This window comes from Culex quinquefasciatus, chromosome 3 (assembly GCF_015732765.1).
Source record: "Culex quinquefasciatus strain JHB chromosome 3, VPISU_Cqui_1.0_pri_paternal, whole genome shotgun sequence".
In the NCBI taxonomy this organism is placed as follows: domain Eukaryota; kingdom Metazoa; phylum Arthropoda; class Insecta; order Diptera; family Culicidae; genus Culex; species Culex quinquefasciatus.
In genome coordinates, this window is record NC_051863.1 from 107,305,580 (window position 1) to 107,326,405 (window position 20,826).

A 20,826-nucleotide genomic window follows, 5' to 3' on the forward strand; every position below is an offset into this window, starting at 1 on the left:
GGAAGTTTTAAGGCCAAATCCGGCAACGGTGTTTATGACGATGGTGGTTATTCTTTTTAGCACTACTGCGAAGACGGTTGCAACGAGATCTTGTTGGAAAAGTGCGCTCCCTTGATGGTCGCGTAATATATGACTTTGGGAAGCCAACTGAACACACACCAGAAAAGATTGTTCTGTTTTGAGGTTTGGACAGTAAAAAAATGTAAATTTGGAGGGTATGACTTTGAAAGGTCTCGTGGCGCAGGGGTAGCGGCTTCGGCTGCCGATCCCGATGATGCTATGAGACGCGGGTTCGATTCCCGCCTTATCCACTGAGCTTCTATCGGATGGTGAAGTAAAACGTCGGTCCCGGTTTCTCCTGTCTCGTCAGAGGCGCTGGAGCAGAAATCCCACGTTAGAGGAAGGCCATGCCCCGGGGGGCGTAGTGCCAATAGTTTCGTTTCGACTTTGAAAGGTTGAATATTACCTGTTTTATGATGTCAATTTAGTCAGTATAAATTGCGCCTTTATACAAGAAAAGAGGTAAAATTACTTATTTTTTAAATGAAAGTCTTCAAAGAACTAGGATAGAAAAAAATCTTTCACAGCTGAAATACAAAGCTCTTAGCTATGTGGGCAATGTTTACCTCCCTAGAGATCTTGAAGCTTGCAGCAAGAAAGCGAAATAATTCCTACTACGAAAGAATTACTATACGAAGGAAAAAAAGCAAGATACGAAAATAGCCCGGTGCATTTATGCTCGTAATTACATAGCCACGTAAATTGCACGACTCCCTGACACACGCCCATCCTTCCAAGGCACAAGAAAGTTGAAGTGAAAACATGAAAATTAATTGCACTTTTTCAGTCGTGCACAACACCCCAGCCTGGCATAAGTTACCTCTGAAAAAAATAAAATAAATAAAGACTTTTGCTCTCGTGCGAAGCAAATGCGCCACAATTTCCTACTGAAGTTGCCTAGTTACAACTCCTAGAGTGCCAAAGTAAAGGTTCTAGTGATCCTCGAGCAGGCAAAGTATGCGAATCCTTCTTACAGGGAGAAATATCAGTTCACAAGATCGTTGTCAAGCGTTTATGAAATTCGAAACCACGAACAAAATGTTCAAATTTCAAGGTACTTTTTCAAAAACGTGGTTCCGAATTCTATGAACGTTTGTTCACGATTTCGGAAACTGATTCTTTCTTTTCATGTAGTTCAATTCCAGCTCGTTGAAGTTTGCACTCGCGGCAGCGGGCTGCGTCCTTGCTTTCTTGCTGAACTCTTGTGCATTAAATGCAACCAGAAATTTTCTGCTTTTATTTTTTTCATTCGCAAAAATCTATAAATTGAATAAATAAACTAAAAATCTTCAGGAGACTTTTCATTAACTGTTGATTAGATATTGTCTACCTATTTTGCCTAAATGTTAAATTTTGGAGTAGAAACAACAGCATCTTAAATTTTCTTCTCCACATGTTCAAAATAATGTACAGAAATTTAAGATGTAGCAGCGACCACAACTCGCTAGCCGGTTTAGCTAGTGGTTCGGTGATCTCCAGCCAACTATTCCCAAGCGTCGGAAGTTGTCTCTTGACTTGACATCCGACAAACTTTCCAACAACGAGTGAGTGCGGTTATTCAAGGGTTAAACTTGCTGCTGCAGACTGGTACAAACTTCGTGACAGCTAACTGAAACCTAACTTGCTTTTAATTATTGGCCATTAACGACTTGCTCTGTTCTACAGATTAAGTAGTTTAGGCAGCAAAAAGTAGGAAAATTCTCGTTCATTAATCTTGCTGTTCTGTTTCATTTTGGGCCAATTTTGAGCAGGATTGCATGATGCGGCTAGCATGTTGTGGTTCGCCTTGGAACAACTTTATTGGGGAAGGTTTTGTCATTACACACTTGCTAAAACTCTGGACGAACTGACCTAAATTTAAAAAAAAACGCGCCTAAAGACTATTCTTGTCTTAAACGAAAAATGTATTTCTGTTAATTTTGTTCAACCATTATTTCACAACACATTTTTTTTTACTTTTAAGATCTCGACAAAATTTACATTTTACGGGATCAGAAATTTAAAATTCATAAAGCAGTTTCTGCACACCAGGTGAAATATCCCAAAATTTACCTTGTATTGCACTCCGATGAGCTATAAATCACGTGTAGGTACCAACGAACGCTCGTCTTCCCGTTCGTCGCTGCCGGATAGCAATAATTTCCCTCCAATTAGTTAGCAACATCCCTTCCCCGGTGTGTGCTCAATCTCGTCCATCTTAATTGTCCCTAAGTACGGCTTCTTGGTGGGCTTCGAAATTTGCCCTAGTCTTTGACCGAGAATGCAACCAAGGGCCATGAAATCAGATTACTTTGCCCCACAGCACATGACTGTCGGCTTCCTGGTCTGTCCGCGAATATCCAGAAACACCAGTATCCAGAGGTATAACAAAGGTTGCGGATATCTACAATGTGTATTTTTTTTAATGTGTACTTACGTCTTTCAACTCTATTCACAGAGGTAAATCCATTACTGAATCCCATCTCTATCATTTAAGTAACATAAGCAGAACTTCATGATATATCTTGGCTTCGGGGAACGTTCTATGACTATTAGATAATACCACATCGAAATATTTCCACAAATAATACTAAATCCATCCACGGGATTGATTCTTTTAAATTTTTTAAACCGTGTTGACTATTTTTATTTTGGATTATATTTTGGATTCTTCTCCGTAACACTTAAAAATAATCTAATATTATTGATAAACATTTCCAAAAAAGTCAAGCTAACTATTTATAATGAAGAATCCCTCGCAGTTCTTGTTTCCCTTGTTGGTGTTCCTGTCTTACGAATATTTTAAGACAGGTTAATTAACACAGCTGCACGTTCAGCGTCGAACTATGTACAGAGTCAACAGTATTGATGGGCGAGCACACTCTCCGTTCCTATGTTTTAATTGAAAGAGTTACTCAGCGCCAGCTAAAAGTAAATATTCCTTGAGAGATTTTCTTCCAATTAAAATGTTTAGCCAGTAAATCCTTAGCTTTTCCTACTTTGCGTTGAAGTTTATAAATTGTAAAAGTGCTGAACTTTGATGAATGTAAATAAAAGCTTCACCAAGAATAAGCGATATTTTTTTTTTTTGCTCTTTTACAAGTCATAAATATATTTTTTTTTACTTCAAAGTACATTATTCCACCGTTCAAAGTCTGGGAAGCTCCCGAAAATTTGCATTTTCAAGCTCCACAAACAGCCAATTAGTGAAATGGGAAAACTTGCCATTTTACGCCGGCATCGCCTGGCGTCCGTGGGGGGTTTTCAACAAGTCCATGGAGACAAATTAAGGTGATTACTTTTTATGCCTGCGCTTCCGATGTTTCGATACCCGCAGAGTCAAATTGAAGTACTACTTGTTCTCAATTTGCCTCATCATTCTAAGCAAATTTGCAAATTAACTTTTACTTACACCGTTACACCGTTAGTCATCCGCTCAAGAAGTTCAGTGATATGATGGGATAATAAATATTCTTTGATTATTGCAGCGCGATTATTATAGAATTATTTCGAAAAATAATCATCAGGAAATAAAGCCATCAAGGAATAAACATGATTTGCCATTTTTTGTTTTTCAAGCAAATCTGTATGTTGAGTTGGAATCTGGTCTGTTGGCTACAGTGCAAATTATATGTGGTACAATTAGAGAGTGACGAGCGGGAATTCCCGGGAAAAAATTCCCGGGAAATCGACCATTTTTGAACCTCTCGATTCTCGGGAAATTCGGTCGAGACTCCCGGGAAATTTTCAACTTATAAATATCGAAGCAAAATTATATAAACTAATCAGAAAATTATTTGAAAAATTCCTTATTTTTAGAAATGTTGAATGTTCAATGTTCAAGTACAAATAAACCAACGCTTCTCTTATCTTCTTATTCAGGAAGTGTAAAGCTTAACATGTGAAAAATTCCAATGACTTTAATTGTGAGAAGCCAAAAAAAAATGTAGACCTCAAAATTTACCTTAAAACATACTTAGTAGTTACACCCCAGAAATGAAATCTAAAGTTGTTTGATATTATTTTTATTTATTATTCCTTAGAGGGAAATCTTCTCTCGAGCAAAGCAATCCTCATAATCTGTTTCTTTTTTTTTAAATTCCTCAAGATAATTTCGCTGTAACAAGGTTATTTCTTTTTTTATGTCAATACCTCATTTTGTGTTACACGTCAACTTTAATATTCAATCATATTTTGAAAAAAAAAAACTCTGGCAATCTTTGTAAAGTTAAGAACCACCAATTGTGAACATTTTGATTTTCCTGATATCTGTACAATATTCTTCAATAAATATTTAAAGTTGGTCTTAAAAATAAAAAAATAAATAAAACAAGTTTAAATTGTTATTTTGAGTCTTTTTTTATCATACTGCAAAAATCCAGATACTGGGAAATTATATATTAGCTTTTTTACTTCACAAAAATCAGATATGAAGTTCATGCAACAATTTAGTGAAACTTTTTATTCGTTAACATTTTAAACTACAATTTTAAGTCTCAAAAAGCTTAATAAAAGATTTTGTATTTGAAGATTCAGAAAAAAATCAATATTATTATATTGTTCCTCAAAATACTGAAATTAACGTTTCATAGAATAAGTATGAATTAATTGTAACTAAATTCATTGAAAAGAAGCAAAATTACTATCGTAATCTGGGGCGAATCGGGACTACAGTCTGAATAGGAACAGCAGTTTTAAAGCACTTAAAGCTTTTAAATTTGGAAATGGATGTACACATTTTGTTGGTCTGAGTCTGTTCTAACCGAAACCAACCAGAAAAGTCAAAATATTGTGCTCCAACATGGTTAAAACCGCAGCCCCAAATCGCCTCATGTGTCCCGATTGACCCCAGTTTACGGTACTCTTCCTTTTATATTAAAGCCACTATTGGCAAAGTAAAAAAACTCCCGGGTCCCGGGAATTCCCGGGAAATGGCCAAATTCCACTCTCGATTCCCGGGAAATTGAAAATCTCGAGAATCGTCACCCTCTAGGCACAATACCTGGAATATGTGTTATTTGAGTGGAATCGCAAATTTTTTTTTTTCGGCAACACATTTTTTGGGTCCCTTTTAGAGTCCCAAATAACCTCCCAAAATTCGGGAGCGACTGGTTAAGCCCACGATTGGCGCAAAGCCAATGAAATTTGTATGGAAATCACTATGGGGAAACCTGCAATTCATATATTTAAATTCATGTTTTATTATCTCATGAAACTAACCCCGTAGACGTATAGCCCTTGATGTCCTTAACAACTCTCCCGAAGACAGTATGGTGCCAAATTTCTAACAAAAGTTACGGAGCGTTCAAGAGATACATTTTAAAATACTCGTTAAAAATCATACTTTTTGCCAGAGACTTGGCAGAAGCGAACTTTTTTGAGGATTTGGGGTGCAACTTAACTAAATAATGTGTTCTGAACATTTATTCACATCGATTTTAAGTAAGGTTCATCAAAATATAAGAACAATCATGTCTGTTTTGTATGTCATGGTTCCTTTGGCAATGTTGGCAGAATATTTGAGTTTTACTGAATATTTCAATACACTACTTTAGAAAACTCTAAAAATACAAATTTCATTAGCTTTGCACCAATCGTGGGCTAAACCAGCCGCTTCTAAATTTTGGGAGGTTATTTATTTATCATTTTTAATTTTCCCATATAACTAGATTCCACCCTAATGGGTTATGCTCAAATACATGTGGCATAATTACAAAATAAAAGAGAAAAAATCAGTGAGCATCGGTCGTTGGTTGGGACGAGATCTACTTAATTAAAAATTAATTGAAGAATAACGACTCCCGTGATTGAATATTTATTCAAAAAAAAAGTGAAAGTTACGCTCTATCGCTCTAATAAAAGCCGGCATCATGCCCTATAGTATTCTAATGAATTCAGTAAATAGAGCGAAATGATGAGTCCCGGTAAATAACTATTAATTATTTGCTCGTGTGATTGTTCCCATGATTATATCAATACACCCAAAACTGGCAGCGCTAGTCCGAGAGAATGATGGCCTCGAGTCGAGAGAATAGTGGTACCATTCACGGACGCAGAGAACACAGCTCGAGATGGGCGATAGAACTATTCTCTCGAGGTTCATTTGCAAAAAAAGTTCATCCGTCAAACAAAAAAACCAAAAGTGTCGACAACAGGAATCGAACCAGAGACCTTTGACAAACCATTCCAATGACTTAGCTGCCTCGGCCACCACAGCTTGGTGACCAAGGAGAAGTCAGAAGTCGATGTATGACACTTGTTGGAGATTTATTAATTCAACTAACGAATGAACTCATTTGTTATGATGGTGTGAGTTGGTTTCATTATTCTATCGATTTTGGCACTGAGCCCTCAATAAATTTTGAGAGAACGATTATCTCAATTCTGAATTTTGGGTGTACCATCCTTTTTTTTTTAAAGTGGGTAATGAATTTTCATATTTCAAGTAACTTTCTCCATGCAGTTATTGAAAACAACAGCCCAGTATGCAGTTTGAAGTTGTAACTTTTGTTAATTGGCACTCACCGGAGTTTGATTTTTTTTAAGTTTCATGAATGAATATTCGGAACGTGTTGAAGGCAATATGAAAAAGTCACCCTCTTCAGCTTTGTGATACTTGTATATTTCAATTTTTACTGTACCGTACAAGCATGGATCGGTCGCACTTTTTAGTGTTCAGATATACACGCTGATGTTTTGTTCGACTAAAATCGTGCTTTAGTTTAAAACTCACAAAGTCCTAAAGGGAGATCAGGTTTCGGGAAGGATAGAATGAAAACAAGTTAAAACAAAATTATAGTGCTTATATTTGTGCTTAGTAAGTTTTATTTGGAGGTTCTTATCTATTTTATATTGTCGCTAAGAAATTTCGAACGTTTCATCAAGTTTATTATGCTTCAAAACCACAGAAAAGAGAATCTCGATAATAATAATGATGCTTATAAAGGAAAGAAATTTGAGATGACTACTCGCCATCTTGCTCGGCAACCCCTCTCTTGGGGTCGTTTTAACGCATTGATGGATCTGGCTAGAAGTTTTATAGAGCAGAAACTGTGCTGGATTGAAGGAGCTTGTCGTAAAGATGAACTATTGTACACAGCGAAAAATCCGATGGTAAAATCGCATGCAAAAGCATGCACATCACCTTCGTCAAAATAAACACTTAATATTACACACTGCATGTACATTTTTTGCAAACACAAAAAAAAAATGCAACCAACGGGATTAAAACCCAGCTCCAACAGTAAGGACTGGCGCCTTAACCCACTCGGCCATCAGACCGATGAAAAGCTAATTGGTTAAACGCATATATGAGCTTTACATTTCGGTCAAGTAGGTTTTCCATACTGATGGGCTACATATTTCAGGGTGTAAAATCACATAAAATTACTTAAAATAATGCAATATTTATTTTACACCCAGCTGTGTATACACCAAAAACATTCAAATCTTGATTCAGAATGTATCAATCAAAAAATGATATTCTTTGTGTTGTTTTTAGAAGCATTTTACATATCGTGAATTTAATTTACTATTTCAGAACCATCATTGACGGTCATTGCCCCAAGAGTGCATGGCACCATCTACGAACTTTTAAATGTACAGTAGTTTCCGTCATTTCTTCTTGCACTAACCCAAATAGAAACATCATTTCTTTTTATTTAATTCTTTGAACGAACTGCTTTTTCATTTTTATTCAAAATATATTTTTTTACAATGTTCAGCTATTGCTGCTATGTTTGAGGTTTGAATAAAAAAAATATTTCTGCATTTTTAAATATGGCTTGTTGCCATACATTTGTGGATATTTTCTTATAGAAGATGTAAAAAAATATTTGTGAGTGAAAAGGATAGCACAAATCATGGAAATGACTGATGTTTTTTATGCAAAATACACTTTCATATGCCTTGTTGGGATACTGGTACGATTGTTATCCCTTCCTTGCAGAGTTCTGGGTGCCACCTTAATGGCTGAAGCTGTTGTTTGATTTATTTGATTTTTTTACTGTAACGTATTGGAAAATAAATGAAATCATGATCATGAACAAGCTACGGCTCAGAAAGTCGTAAATAAGGAAACACGCGTCAAAAACGCTCAATTTGGCCCCACAAAGTGTGAGTCTTGGTGTAAATAAAAAAACACATTTGAATACAAAACGTCGTCAGTCCATCATGAACCTCATATGTACAGCTATTGGAACTTTCTTTCTTTATCTTTGCTGTGTGATGAAAAGAAAAGTAATTAAACGGACAAATATTCCACATAATCTCATTTATTTTCCTTCTTAGCAAATAACTTCTCAGAACCATTTCACTAGAAGTTGAACGCAAATGTACTACTTACTACTATTTCCTACGGCGAGTAAGGATACAACTCGTTCCTTTCAGTTATACGTTCTGATTACTCTTTGCAAGAAACACATTCTGAGATTGACATGCAATTTCCTATCCTTTTCCAGGTATTTGCCAGCTGGAATGGATTTTTTCCAACCAATTTATTTTATCGTACGGAATAAAATCCCATCTTAAACATGTGCTACCCTAAAATGGTACCAGCTGAACTGATACATGTATAGACACCAAAAATGCGTATGAAATATAGGTTTGTAGTAGAATCTGGGATGAGTTCTTTTTTTCTTGCAATACTTACCCACTGCTACGATAAACTGCGATCACCGAGAAGGTTATCGAAAAAGCAAAAATATCGTCGAAAATGCACACGACGCAGTATTAGGCACCACCATAGATTTTGATTCAATTATCCCTTTCTACGGAGGCGCCAATCCTATATCAGTGCAAAAACATGCCTGCAGACAAAACAAATCTCCATTTCACCGGGCAGCTTCATGGCATCGTCAACCAATTCAACGGATCCATAAGTCCTCCACCGCACGACCTTGAGTCAAACAGCAAGTGGGAAATCCCGAGGCCTGTTGCAGCACTTCCCATCCAGATATTCGTCGAAACCAGCACTAAACGGATGGTCCTGCCAGTGATCTACGGGTGTTTGAAGCTTCTTAGTACCACCCTATGACACACTCCCATGGAACTCTTTCGTCGAAACAAGACAAGCTTAACCAAATTGAAGCCGATGCTAACGTGAAAGATGGATCCACTGAAGAAGCTCTGGGATTAGAGCCCGTGCGTTATTTATGGATCGCATATGCAGCTGGTTGATGGGAATTGATGAAATCCTCAGCCAATCGTTGATGCTTATTGGCTCACCGTTATTCATGCAATAAACTGTAATCCACCCGGCGGGAAACTAAAAGGGGCTATGTTCAGCAAATCTAGCTAGACCCTTCACCTGCTAATAACATAACAAGGCAATAACAGTATACCCTAAAATGTCTCCAGTTGCATGTGGACGAATGACTTCTCTCTAATGTTTATAAGAAGGAAGAGTTTGGGTGGTTGTGCATTTTGGGCCTAATTGTATTATGAGCGCCATTTTGTGCAATGTCCCTCAATGCCTCGCCTTTTAACCTCCACACAGATTCCAAACTTCAATGATTAATAGCGACCCTTAAACTTTAACCGATTTGGCACAAAATTGGCACAGTTACTTACTTTTACCTAGAGAATCGAACCAGGGAGTATCTCTTAAGATTTCCATTTTTTTATTTTTCTTGTCACCCTAACGAGCCTTCATTGGCTGATGATGTGTGAAGAATGTTATGATGTATCGTCACATTATTCGGTGGCGCAATTTTTATTGCCCCTTCAAATATTGAACACCACACACGATTGGCGTGAACTGTACAGAAAATTATTTATAGTGTTTAAACGTGTCAATGATAAACAGCCATCATATTGAAAATTTATTATTTTTAACTTATCGTTTCATGCATGTGTTGCAAAATTTATTGGAAAGCAGGTCCCAAAACATTAAGGTAGATTTTATGTCAGAATTTTTTTCTGAGAAAAACGTGTGCCATATTTACACATAAATTTCGATAAAATGGCAGAAAAATTGTGTAAGTTCACATCTTCAAATTTTAAACCATTCCGATTTTTTCAAGTGATGTGATGCATTCGAGATTTCATGGTAATTTACACTGGGTCGTGAAATGCAGCGAAATTCAAAATAATCCATTTACAAGTTGTTTGTCTGTGTTTTCAAACGATATAGATTATAAATTCAAGCAGATTTTAAACAGCAGCAGGATTAGTGCGCTGACCACGGGGATGCGCTGTCTTGTTTTTGCATGCTCATTTTCATTTCTTTTGTTTTGCTGTTTGTGTGCTTGGGTGCGTGGTTATTATAATTAAATAATGGCATCATTAGTGCGCTGACCACGGGGACGCGCTGTCTTGTTTTTGCATGCTCATTTTCATTTCTTTTGTGTCGCTGTTTGTGTGCTTGGGTGAGTGGTTATTATAATTAAATAATGGCATCATTAGTGCACTGACCACGGGGACGCGCTGTCTTGTTTATGCATGCTCATTTTCATTTCTTTTGTTTTGCTGTTTGTGTGCTTGGGTGCGTGGTTATTATAATTAAATAATGGCATCATTAGTGCGCTGACCACGGGGACGCGCTGTCTTGTTTTTGCATGCTCATTTTCATTTCTTTTGTGTCGCTGTTTGTGTGCTTGGGTGAGTGGTTATTATAATTAAATAATGGCATCATTAGTGCGCTGACCACGGGGACGCGCTGTCTTGTTTTTGCATGCTCATTTTCATTTCTTTTGTGTCGCTGTTTGTGTGCTTGGGTGCGTGGTTATTATAATTAAATAATGGCATCATTAGTGCGCTGACCACGGGGACGCGCTGTCTTGTTTTTGCATGCTCATTTTCATTTCTTTTGTGTCGCTGTTTGTGTGCTTGGGTGCGTGGTTATTATAATTAAATAATGGCATCATTAGTGCGCTGACCACGGGGATGCGCTGTCTTGTTTTGCATGCTCATTTTCATTTCTTTTGTGTCGCTGTTTGTGTGCTTGGGTGAGTGGTTATTATAATTAAATAATGGCATCATTAGTGCGCTGACCACGGGGACGCGCTGTCTTGTTTTTGCATGCTCATTTTCATTTCTTTTGTGTCGCTGTTTGTGTGCTTGGGTGCGTGGTTATTATAATTAAATAATGGCATCATTAGTGCGCTGACCACGGGGACGCGCTGTCTTGTTTTTGCATGCTCATTTTCATTTCTTTTGTGTCGCTGTTTGTGTGCTTGGGTGCGTGGTTATTATAATTAAATAATGGCATCATTAGTGCGCTGACCACGGGGACGCGCTGTCTTGTTTATGCATGCTCATTTTCATTTCTTTTGTTTTGCTGTTTGTGTGCTTGGGTGCGTGGTTATTATAATTAAATAATGGCATCATTAGTGCGCTGACCACGAGGACGCGCTGTCTTGTTTTTGCATGCTCATTTTCATTTCTTTTGTTTTGCTGTTTGTGTGCTTGGGTGCGTGGTTATTATAATTAAATAATGGCATCATTAGTGCGCTGACCACGGGGACGCGCTGTCTTGTTTTTGCATGCTCATTTTCATTTCTTTTGTGTCGCTGTTTGTGTGCTTGGGTGCGTGGTTATTATAATTAAATAATGGCATCATTAGTGCGCTGACCACGGGGATGCGCTGTCTTGTTTTTGCATGCTCATTTTCATTTCTTTTGTGTCGCTGTTTGTGTGCTTGGGTGAGTGGTTATTATAATTAAATAATGGCATCATTAGTGCGCTGACCACGGGGACGCGCTGTCTTGTTTTTGCATGCTCATTTTCATTTCTTTTGTGTCGCTGTTTGTGTGCTTGGGTGCGTGGTTATTATAATTAAATAATGGCATCATTAGTGCGCTGACCACGGGGATGCGCTGTCTTGTTTTTGCATGCTCATTTTCATTTCTTTTGTGTCGCTGTTTGTGTGCTTGGGTGAGTGGTTATTATAATTAAATAATGGCATCATTAGTGCACTGACCACGGGGACGCGCTGTCTTGTTTATGCATGCTCATTTTCATTTCTTTTGTTTTGCTGTTTGTGTGCTTGGGTGCGTGGTTATTATAATTAAATAATGGCATCATTAGTGCGCTGACCACGGGGACGCGCTGTCTTGTTTTTGCATGCTCATTTTCATTTCTTTTGTGTCGCTGTTTGTGTGCTTGGGTGAGTGGTTATTATAATTAAATAATGGCATCATTAGTGCGCTGACCACGGGGACGCGCTGTCTTGTTTTTGCATGCTCATTTTCATTTCTTTTGTGTCGCTGTTTGTGTGCTTGGGTGCGTGGTTATTATAATTAAATAATGGCATCATTAGTGCGCTGACCACGGGGACGCGCTGTCTTGTTTTTGCATGCTCATTTTCATTTCTTTTGTGTCGCTGTTTGTGTGCTTGGGTGCGTGGTTATTATAATTAAATAATGGCATCATTAGTGCGCTGACCACGGGGATGCGCTGTCTTGTTTTTGCATGCTCATTTTCATTTCTTTTGTGTCGCTGTTTGTGTGCTTGGGTGAGTGGTTATTATAATTAAATAATGGCATCATTAGTGCGCTGACCACGGGGACGCGCTGTCTTGTTTTTGCATGCTCATTTTCATTTCTTTTGTGTCGCTGTTTGTGTGCTTGGGTGCGTGGTTATTATAATTAAATAATGGCATCATTAGTGCGCTGACCACGGGGACGCGCTGTCTTGTTTTTGCATGCTCATTTTCATTTCTTTTGTGTCGCTGTTTGTGTGCTTGGGTGCGTGGTTATTATAATTAAATAATGGCATCATTAGTGCGCTGACCACGGGGATGCGCTGTCTTGTTTTTGCATGCTCATTTTCATTTCTTTTGTGTCGCTGTTTGTGTGCTTGGGTGAGTGGTTATTATAATTAAATAATGGCATCATTAGTGCACTGACCACGGGGACGCGCTGTCTTGTTTATGCATGCTCATTTTCATTTCTTTTGTTTTGCTGTTTGTGTGCTTGGGTGCGTGGTTATTATAATTAAATAATGGCATCATTAGTGCGCTGACCACGGGGACGCGCTGTCTTGTTTATGCATGCTCATTTTCATTTCTTTTGTGTCGCTGTTTGTGTGTTTGGGTGCGTGGTTATTATAATTAAATAATGGCATCATTAGTGCGCTGACCACGAGGACGCGCTGTCTTGTTTTTGCATGCTCATTTTCATTTCTTTTGTGCCGCTGTTTGTGTGCTGGGGTGCTTGGTTATTATATATAGGTGAAGGGATTTTATTAAATGATCATTATATTGCATTATTATATTTATTTGATTATATAACCACACTATATTTTACACTTAACACATCATACAAAACACAAATGAAACTGTAAACAGGAGCGTTTGGTACGGTATGTCCACGCATCCTTCCTCCCCTGTAGATTCTGTGAAATGTGATCCGTTCTCAGAATCCTCTCTGCGGTAAACACAACGTAGTAGGGCTGGCCGCTTTAATTTTTGCAATACATTTTCGGGTGTTCTCGGATGTACTGCAATTATTAATAATGACAAGAAAAGTGCTTGGGGCGTAATCTAATCACAAGACTTTCCAGCATGCTTTCATCGGACTGGCTGCGTTTGTGTTAGATTAGATTAGATTAGATTAGATTAGATCAAGCAGATTTTAAACAGCAGCAGTTTACAAAACTGAATGACGAACCATGTATAAAAATTTAAGTCTATTTGTTTAATGAAGAAAACCCGTCATATATTGTGGATTTCTAAGATTTTGCTGATTTTAGCTGGTTGCTAAGATTGATGCTATAGTTGGTTTCTTTTTTCAACCAAGTTGTGAAAATCCCACATCAAACAACAGCAGAAACATACCCTCAGAAACACTCCACTAAATATCAGGGTGCGGAGTATTCGAACGGACAAAAACATAGTCTAGACGCATCTTCATACAGCACCTTCTATTTTTTCCGGAAGCAGGTCAAGTGCTTTTTTTTATTCAAAAAGATCGAAAAATCCGAGATTTCCACACTCCATTAGACATTTAGACATATAGAAAAACATTAAGAAAACATGAAAAGTTATAAACCATTGTTTAAATGCAACGAAATGCTAAGAATTTGCAAACAAAATATATGCATCTCAATTACGGATGTAAACTTCAAGAGCCTAGAGTGTACTGACAATATTTACCAACTCGATCTCCTGAATGCTGTATGACCGATTTTTGAATTCCTCAGAGTTCTCGTCGGCTCCTTCCTAATTTTAGTTTTCATCGTAATCACTACCATCAGCCTGAAACAACTTATAGAAGTTTTTATCCTTATAAAAGGATAAACCCATATCTTTTAACGTTCCGCTCCAACGAATCAGGAGTCAAGTGTTCGTAAGTGAACACCGGTACCACGCACAAGTTATTTAACATCTGTGTGTATTCTTCATACTTCACAAATTGATTTGGAGTCGAACAATCAACATCAATGCTGAAAAGCTACTCTCCACAGTTTGCGCTGCAGCGAATTTAATTGATTTGTCTAAAACTGTTCATGAAAAGGTATGTTGCCTTCGCTGCTATTCTCACCATCGCTATTGGAAAATCTCTGAATGGCTACGGAATTTCATTCAATACATTCGCGATGATGTTACTGGCATTAGCAACAGTGGAGCTCGCAACGGACTTCACAACAATCAAGAGAGAGCAAACAATAGGAAGTTCAAAACTGTTGATGCAATCAGCAGGGCTGATGTGACTATGTGAAACTTCATCGCTACAGTTGAATTTGATAAGGCGATGTTTAGAGCTCTGAGCTCTGTCCCAACTACATCAAAATCTGTCGGTGGTTGATTCTGCACTTTGTCCAATGGATGCATTGAACTAGTTTTACCATACTCTGTTGGTCAAATTATAACTGATCTAATCCCAAGAAAAGGGAAAAATTGACTTGCAATTCACCTCGTTGTTACGTTGATGGATCGATCCAATTTCATCGTTCACAACATACTCCAACGCCCATTCAGCTGTCTTCAGATTAGCATTGGCTGATGGTGTGTGAATAATGTCAAGATGTGTTGTCACATTTTTATTGGGGTGAAATTTTTATTGACCTCCAGATATTGCGCAAAATATGATTTATAACGTTTTCACGTGTCAAAAATTATTGTGTTGACTTTTCGTTCCATGCACGCGTTGCAATATTTATTGGAAAGCAGGTCTTTTATGCATTATCAGTGGAGTGTCGCAAAAATTTACTTCTTCTTTTAAATGTAATTATAAATAAAGAGTTAATATATCTTGCCCACGATTCGCTTTCTTTTGCAATCAAATACCACTACCACTAACCCCACTAACAACACCAAGAAGTGAACAAAACCTGAAGTTTCATTTCTGGAGCTTGCTCATTTGTGCACATCCTTGAAATTCGTTGAGAATGTTTTTTTTCCATCAACAATACAAACCTTTCGCTAAAAAAGTTCTGACCAAGTATTCAAACTTATCCACTTTTGCGGGCTTCCATTTCGTTCTTCAAACTGAAGAGATGTACAGCAAAAGGTATATATATTAGACTGACTCGTCGTTGTATGGAAAATTATAAAAAATGATCAAATCAAACAAGAAAAAAGTTTATTCGGCGCCTTTGGGAGCGATTGTTTGCGTCCACACATTGCGCATTGCATTTCAATTTTGTATGGGAATTGGTATGGAAAAACTCTTCTTTTTTACATTTTGATTTTTATCATTTTTATTTTTCACTAAATTTTTCAAGCCAACACAATAACGTTACAATTGATAAAATTCTCTAAAACTTTCCCGAAGAAAGTATTGTGCTATCTTGCTTCTGTCAAAAGATGTAGCTTCCTCAAAACTGGTCTAAAACTTGTTTTGTGCTCGGAAATCGCGTTTAACGCTTAATTAATTAATTTTAATTACTTAAATATAAAAATAAGCACGAGACCGGTCTACTTTCAGGGGATTACAATGCAATGCACTGGTACATGGCGCAACCAGTTTTGCATAGGAAATTCAAAGTTTTTTTTTTGAAGAGCTGTTTCTCGGCAGAACTTTGCGTTAGTTTGAGGTATGCACTGATTCTTATGTAAAGTTGTCCGGGGAACACGATGGTGATCAAATAAATTATATGTAAATATAAGGAATGTGTGAAAATCACGTTTTAAACCATAAACTGCAAAGAAATAGGCTTTGAGGGTTGATATTTTATTTTTAATGAATTCCTTGGACAATTTCCTATGAAAAGCTACGAGTTAAAGAAAAAAAAGATTTTTAGAAAATTGTAAAAAAGAGGGCGGTGCCAAAGAAAGAAGGACGGTCCAATCGGCAACAAACTTAAGATTACTGTTAACTATCGATAGATGAAAGTTCCCTCTGAGTTTGGTCTAAATCGGAGAAGGACGAGTCCAGAAGTGTACCGAGTTGGGGTCAACAGTTGACTCAGTGGCGTGTTTAAACAGGTTCTACACAGCAAAAAATCCGATGGTAAAATCGCATGCAAAAGCATGCAAATCACCTTCGTCAAAATAAACACTTAATATTACACGCTGCATGTACAATTTTTGCAACACACAAAAAAAAGTTGCAACCGACGGGATTCAAACCCAGCACCAACAGTAAGGACTGGCGCCTTAGCCCACTTGGCCATCAGACCGATGTAAAGTTGCATGGATAAACGCATATATGAGCTTGACATTTCGGTCAAGTAGGTTTCCCATACTGATTGGCTACATATTTCAGAGTGTAAAATCACATAAAATTGCATAAAATAATGCAATATTTATTTTACACCCAGGCCTTTTACACGCAGCTGGATTACTACTTTTTTAGCTGTGTACTACACACTAAGGGTTAATCACTTCGAGTATTACCGCATACTGTGTACGGCCGCATACCATACGCGCATAATACTGGCATGGTATGGTCAACCTTTTGATACGATTTATATCAGTGTAGTTGTCAAAATCGTTCAAAATAGTAAACAAGGCTAAATTCTAAGCTAGATTGCACTCGACACAAGTTTTTTCGGCAATTTGAAAATTAAATTGTGGAAAAAACATCATCATTTGACGATTTTTTCATTGAATTTGTTGTGGGTGGTTGCTGGAGTTGGGGGAAGTCAAGTCGCTCCGTGATTGGCAAGTTTTGAGCTCGGATTCGACAAATATGAGAGCGGATTTGGAGTCATGAAAAAGTTTGGTTTGGAGTTGTTCTCTTTGCTCGAGCAGGGGCTGGGTTTTGTCCATGAGGGTGGTGAGATTCTTCCGGGAGGGTGGCTTCGAGGTCGGTATTGTTTGATTCCTCTGACGAGATTTTCCTTTTTGAGCGCTTCAAACTTTTCGTCGTTTTGGCGAGGATCTACAAAGCCTGATCCCGTTCCTGATCCATCTCGACGATCTTCTTTTAAGTTTAAGCAACCAGACACTTCCTCAAAGTGGCCTTCCGGTACAACGAATTACCTCGCGACGCAGTCCGCGCCACGACAACTCCGTGTTGGGAACCGCATCAAACGAACCGTCTTTTCGGTCAAGAACCTGCCCCAAGGGTACAGTTCTGTGTATTTGGATGCTTCGACGAACTGTGCAACAGCATCTTGCCAATAGCATTTCCGTTCCCCAGCCAACATAATATTTATGAATTTAACCAGTAGATACTTGTCAAAATGTAAATAAAAATAGACAAAACCCTAAACAACCACTTTTATTACAAAAAAACAAAACAATTTCGAAATCTAACCGAATGGGCAACAATAAATAACGATTAATGGAGACGGTGTCCTCTGTTCAAGGGAATGTAGCGGAATCAACCAGCGGCATCGTGCTCACATTGGGCCAGATAAGTAGTAGCGGAAACGGTGCCGCCCTTGCCGGTCCAGTTGGTGTACACAAATTTGACTTCTTGCCAAGCAGCTCGTACGTGTGCGTTCCAAGGTAGTCCCGCTGGGCCTGCAGCAGATTCGCGGACAGTCGCTCCGAGAGGTAGCCATCGAAGAAGCCCAGCGCGGTGGACATGACCGGCACTGGGACGACCTTACTCCATCACTGCTGGTTCTTCACGATGGCGTTCTTGAAGAAGTTGTCCAGCAGCAGATGCGACATCGCCGGATTGCGCATGAACGAGTTGCGAATGTTTCCGAGGAAGACACTGCGGATGATGCAACCTCCACGCCACATCAACGCGATTCCATCGAAGTTCAGGTTCCACTTGTACTCGTTGACGGCCTTGCGGAGCAGCATAAAGCCATGGCCGTACGAGACGATGTTGGCACAGTACACGGCGCTGCGGATGTGCGTGAGGAACGTCTTACGGTCGGCAACGTTTAGTTTGGGGAACGGCCCGGCGAGTTGCTTGCTAGCCTTGGCACGTTCCAGACAGGCAACGCGCGAAGACGGCCTCGCCGATCACCGTAACCGAACGCCCTGGTGCAGAGCAACGATCGCCGTCCACTTGACGATTCCCTTCTGGCCAGCCGTGTAACGAATACGCTCCATCAACCAGCAAAGCAAACTTAACCTAACAATAAAAACAACTGCACCAGAGTTTGACGTTGAAAAATGTCAAAAGTTCCCACACTGAAATAGATCTTCGTAATAATGATTAATACTGAGGTCCATACCATACGCACGATATCGAGTATGATACTGACTACATACACACTCTATACACACCTCAGTATCAGAAGTGATTTGCCCTTAGACTACACAACACTTTAATATTCAGCGATAAGCAGTTGACAACAAGACAAGAGAAGAACAAAACGATTGGATAATATGATGTAACAACAATGACTTTTTTGTAAATTCAGAAGCTTGTTCCCCAATTCCAAACATAAACATTACTCCCCAATACACCCCAGATTTCTTAGTTTTTATCATCTTTTTTTATTAAACTAGCATTCACCACCAACTTCAAACCTATGTGCAGAAATAAACACAGTGAACAACCTTATCCGTTCCTTATGTGACCATTTAAGTTCCTATAAAGCAACGTGATGGCTCCTTAACAGACAACATCAATCGCGGAACAGAATCGTAAAGTGAATGTCTGGAGTTTTTTTTTTTTTTGAAAAGGTCCAATAAACCAAATTTCCAGTTTTTGCTTTTTGGGTGTTTTTGAAACCGCCTTGAGTCAGGGGTATTAAAAAACACCCAAAAAGCAAAAACTGAAAATTTGGTTTATTGGACCTTTTCAAAAAAAACTCCAGATGTGATTAATGTACTGCATGCCCGTTATGAAAAATCATCCTTTCTTTTTTTATTTCAGTCCACCCGAAACCCATGATAAAAAATCATGGTCCGGTTTATGGGTCAGTTTCACTCGCTCGTGAAGATAAACCCTAAAAATGTCATATTATAAGCCTCAAAGGTTATATTATAGGACAAACCGACATCAAACCATCCCCCCACAAAATCATTAGGAACACTTTTGTTTTACTTTGGGCATAATATGATGATTACGAAACCGATCTCCTAAAAGATGGCAATTTTTTTATCAGGGTTAAAGAGTCAACTGGTGCGTTTAATTGATGAAAATGAACGATATAAAAACAATTCGAAATGCGGTAAGAAATATTCACACAAATTTGTGGTCTACGACTTGTTGTATGCTGTGAGGGGCAGCACTTCTTCTCAATTATACAATTTTTCACCATCAACATCCAATATTTTAGAATCAGGCAGCATGCAAAGACTATGTGCTGCAAGATTTATGGTTAGGAAAAAGGACGCATTTTTTCGTTTCTTACTCAACCCTTACATAATGGATCCTGCCTATGACCGTCATTTGTAATGCCAGCGGATGGGAGTGGAGGGAAGCGTAAAAAAATATCTGGAGTTTTTTTTAAAAGGTCCAATAAACAAAATTTCTTTTTTTTTTTTGCTTTTTGGGTGTTTTTGAAACTGCCTTGAGTCAGGGGTATTAAAAAACACCCAAAAAGCAAAAACTAAAAATTTGGATTATTGGACCTTTTCAAAAAAAAACTCCAGATTTATAACCAACTACGTATGACATCTCGCTGGGACAAACTGCGCCATTGTTGGGTACAATACTGGCGGGTGGCCCATCGGAAGACCATCGAAGAACAATGCATCACAATTTTCTCTTCTAGCTTTCGGCTGCAATGCACATATTGTGAACACAAACGCATTGTTATGGTCGCGCAAAGCTGTCGAATGCAATTTTACGGCAGTGGCCTAAACATTGGAGGCGAAATTGATCCTGTTTTTGGCCTGTGTCAGTTTTGTATGAATGTATTCGCGATTAAAAGCTCCATAAATCCGACATATGGCATCGAAGAATGACGATTCAAATTTTCGCTGTTCGGTTATATAGGAATGCAAATTTAAAATTGAATTTACAGCTCTTAGAACAACTTTTTCAAGTAGTACGAGTGTAAACATTATGCTCTCTAAAAATTAACGCAATAAAAAAGATTTTGAAAAAAAAATAATTCTGAAAAAAATATTGTTTAAACTGATAGAGCAACAAAATTTAACAAAGTATCAGCTCGAAGTTTTGAACGCTGGAATTTAACAAAACAGAATTCGCATACATAACCTCAAAGGGCAAAAATTTCAATCGACATCCTCCGCTCTGTTCTAATACTCAACCCTAGATGTCGCATGTTGTTTAGCTTATGAATGCCAATAGAAATTGTAAAGGGTGGAATCAAATTAAAAAAATGATAAGATAAATAGTTTAACAAAATATAAGGCCGAATGAATTAAACGGGAAAAGGAAGATAAATCTAGCTTTTTTGGAGAAAGTCACTATTTATTTTACGAAATTGGGCATATCTCTGCCTATATTAAACCAAAGCTGATATTTTTTTAAGGGGAACTTGTTCTGCAACCTGAACCTGATTGATCCGAAAATATTT

At 38.2% G+C, this 20,826-nt stretch overlaps 1 pseudogene; it reads right to left on the reverse strand.

Moving 5' to 3' along the window:
- Positions 1–17,560: 17,560 nt before the first annotated feature.
- LOC119769188 lies at positions 17,561–19,981 on the reverse strand (annotated as a pseudogene).
- Positions 19,982–20,826: the final 845 nt, after the last annotated feature.